The sequence below is a fragment of the Olea europaea genome, chromosome 10 (genome assembly GCF_002742605.1).
Source record: "Olea europaea var. sylvestris chromosome 10, O_europaea_v1, whole genome shotgun sequence".
Taxonomy (NCBI): Eukaryota; Viridiplantae; Streptophyta; class Magnoliopsida; order Lamiales; family Oleaceae; genus Olea; species Olea europaea.
In genome coordinates, this window is record NC_036246.1 from 34,920,332 (window position 1) to 34,924,454 (window position 4,123).

Genomic DNA, 4,123 nt, shown 5'->3' on the forward strand with positions numbered 1-4,123 from the left:
GAGAAGTGAATTAATTTTTTTTTTTTCTAAGAAGGAAATATGAAATAAAAATAAAGTATAAAATATTATCAAATTTAATGGTTGCGTCATTTAATTTAAATAGTCATGTTGCTTGGAAATGATAGTGTCTTTCTATCCCATTTGGTTTGATTAAAAATCAAATTTTTAGTAATTTTTTTATAAAAGATGATAGAGTGTATGGTCGAAAAGTTAATAGAAGTTGTGAATCTCATAAACGAAAACTCATTGGCACTAAATAGAATTCATTTAAAAGATTTTTTTCAAATATTGTACTCTTTATATACTTGTGTATTTTCCTGGATAATTCTCATCTTTTAATTTAAAGTAGCAACATTTATGAAAGACTTGACTTTGAATGAATGACCATGTCTAAATTTTACAAACAAAGCTGTCCTTTCCGTGTACAAAGTTTCGCTCCAATGTTTGTGTCAATAGTTTTGCGATAAAAGCTAACATGTTCGTTGGTTCGTATGCGAATGAAGTGTTGCTTCTATATGAACGAAAATAAGTTTTGTCTTCGAAGACAATTGTTCGGAACTTTGAACAATAGAGAAAGCAAAATACTTCAAGAAGAGATTATAAATTTGTTTCCTCGAATTAGTTCGTGTTACTTATTCAAATATTTGTTGCTTAAGATTAATTTATTTCTTGATTTAGTTGCTATGCATCGTCGTTGCATGACTATATATTTCAGTGGACAAGTTTATATTTTTTACTTTTTGACAAAATAATAATTCCATTCAACTAAATCATCATGAACTCGAATAAAATAAAGAACGGGACAATAAGACGTTGGCAAATAACTAGCATAGAGTAATGAGCAATTAGTGACCTTTTATTTTTGAGTGAACAATCAATAACAAAATGTAAATGTTAGTGATTACTCATTTATTTAATTTTCAACTTTTAACATCGTTTATCGTCACATACAATTTTCATTCACCAAGTGGATATTTTTGTTCACGTGGATGAATGGAGTTGAGATGAATGATGGTCGAGTAACATTATGTAAAAGTGAGTAATCAGTAACATTTTATTTTTGAATGATCAGGTGGCAACCAATGGTAAACGTTGGTGATTATTCATTTAATTAGGTCGACAAGATTAACCTTCCTTTTTCAATTCTTGAATAACCTGTAGATCATCGCATTCCACGAAGTGAGGTTGGAAGCTAATCACAACTGCAAATGAGAGCCCATAATGAAGTGCCATAGCCTCCATGGCTTCTTGTTGAAGTCTTCTATCAATTCCGCAGGCAAAAGCAGCTATCACCAACCACTCATTGAGAATGACTCTATTGACGCCAATAGAATCATCATCAGTTGGGACAGTAGCATTAGTGTTGAGTTTAAGCGACTTATATTGTTATAAACAAACAAATTACCAGAATCACTCTGATACCACTTGTTATGAATCGGACCAAATTTGAAACCATTTCATTGAAAGTGGAACAATTTCGATACTAGTTTTTTTATGATACAGATCGAAGTTGTATGGTAAAATATGAAGTAATTGATCGTAAGAAGAAAATAATTTGTAGAAGGCGAAGATTTTACAATAATATGAATAAAGAATACAATGATTTTGTATTTATAAAATGTCTAGCTGTAGAAATTGGGTTGCTGCCATTTGTGAAGCCCAAGTTAATATCCACGGCCCATGACCCGGTTAAATGACCCAACTGGTAGAATTATCTGGAAGCTTATTTGCTTAAAGGAAAAACAAGTTTTTCTGTTTGAGAAAAACGACTCTCACATGATCGTGACACCTGGCAATCGCTGGACCATTGAATCAAATGATTTGCTTATTTCATATAAAAGAATCAACAAGTCTAGGGTTAGGGTTGGCTCTCATTTTACGTAGCTTTCGTTTTCTTTTCATTTGAGTTGAAAACTCTCTCTATATTTTTGGCTCTCTCATCTTGAATCTTGTTGATTCTTTCTTGTTGGTTGAGAGTAGACGTGATGCTATGAAATCTTGTGTGAGTTCTTCGTATTGTTGAGGAAATTGTTGTCGTGGTGGCTGGAACTGTGTGTTCCTTCTGTGATTCGAAAATTGTTGTAATTTGGCCGATGTTTGTTCTAGTGGATTCGAGCTTATTCCTTCGTGGATGCTCAACGGGGATTAGACGATTTTGACAAATCGCTGAGCCTCGGGGCTTCGGCCAAAAATCGCTTGTGTTTCTCTTTACTATTTTTTTTAGATCTACAAATCTTGATCCTTAGTCTTGCGATTTTTGATGTTTTGAAACAATTCTAGGGTTCCTACAGTGGTATCAGAGCTTAGAGTATTTTTCCTTTAGCTATTTTTGGTTCCCGTCTAGTCGAGGGTCTGAAATCATCTCACCGGCCGAAAAGAAAAATCGGCAGATTCTTTTTCAAGATCTGCCAACATTAAATTTTTCTTTAAATTTTTTTTCTTTTCTTTGAGTAATACTGAAATAATTTTTGGAGGGCACAGCAAGCGTGGATGTCGTTTTCTCTTTGAGAAACTCAAGTGTTCTTGTTGACTGTTGGATTTCCCTTATTTCGTTTGGTGTTGAACTTCGTATACAATTGTGTATTTGTAAGTGATACAGTATAGTGATAATTTTTTTTTTTTGGGTTATATAGTAAGCCGTAACTAACCTGTTCTTGGTGAAATTACAGACTTTTCTTGTTTGTTTTTGCGGTACCTGCAGTCTACAGACATTGAATTTGTGATTAATCAATTTTTGTATTGAATAGCTGGTATACTTATTTTTGGGAAGTATTATTTTGGTAATAAAATCATTTTTCAAACTAGAGATTCTCTGAACCTCCTCTAAGTTTACCTCTATCTAGGGTTCCCTGAGAGAACCCTAAAAACTTTGGGGATTAGGGCTTCGGTTCAAGAAATATGAAATCTTCAAAAACTGTTTTCTTAAATATCTCACTGTGAGTTGAGAATAAAATCAAAATCATATTTTCAATTGATAAATTGTTGTACAATCTATGTGAATTGTACTAATACTCAACTTGATCTTCTCAGGTGTTAACCTGTCAAAGTATAATGCTTCAAAGGTACATACACTGCACTTACAATCTTTGGTAACTTACTGTGTGTAAGTTTATGAAATTAAATTCATAGCGTGCTTACTGCTTTTAAATATCTAAATGTGTCTTAATTTGGTTGCAATAATTTTGTACACATCACACCAAAGCACAATCCACATATAATCTGAAATTGGAATAATATGACAGTGAACTTTGTGACATACTGTTGACTGAATAATCATTGAGATATATCTGTTTTATCATAACTTGTGAACAATTTCACACTCCTACACAATATGAACTTTAAGGTAGATGTCCAAATGTGGGATGACAAAGGAGACTTTAGTTTCTGGCGTAAAAAAATTAAAGCACTATTATTACAGTTAAAATGTGCTAAGGCTATTGATGAATCTTGGCCAGAAACCTTATCTGAAGCTAGGAAAACTGAGCAAGATGAATTAGCCTGGAGCACTTTGTTCCTACACATGTCTGATACTGTAATTAGGAAAGTAGGAGAAACTAAAATTGCTGAAAAATTATGGACTGCCTTAGAAAAACACTATCTTACAAAGACTGTGCCAAATAAATATTTTCTTTGGAGACAGTTTTTTAGTTTTAAATTTGATGCTAATCTTGTTACGGGAGATAATATGGATAGGTTTAATAGGATCACACAAGACCTAGCAAACTGTGATGAGAAAATTTCTGATGAACAGAAGGTAGTTGGCCTACTTAATGCTCTAGGAGATAAATATAAAGATATTAGAAATGCTCTAGAGTATGGTAGGAGTGATCTCATGTTGAAATAATTCACAGTTCTCTTCTGAATAAAGAACTTGAATTAAAATCTGAACACGAAGAAGTGTACAATGTTGAGGGTATGTCATCAAATCAAAAACCATATCCTAAAAGAGTAAGTAACTTCAGTCATTCCAATTTTAACAGGAATAAAACTTTTAATAAAAGGCAGTGGAATAACACCGAAGGAAAAGGCAAGAAACCAATCAAAGGAAAACAAAACAGCAACAATAACAGAAAATGCTTTTATTGTGGAAAGATAGGCCACTTTATTAAAGACTGTTTTAAAA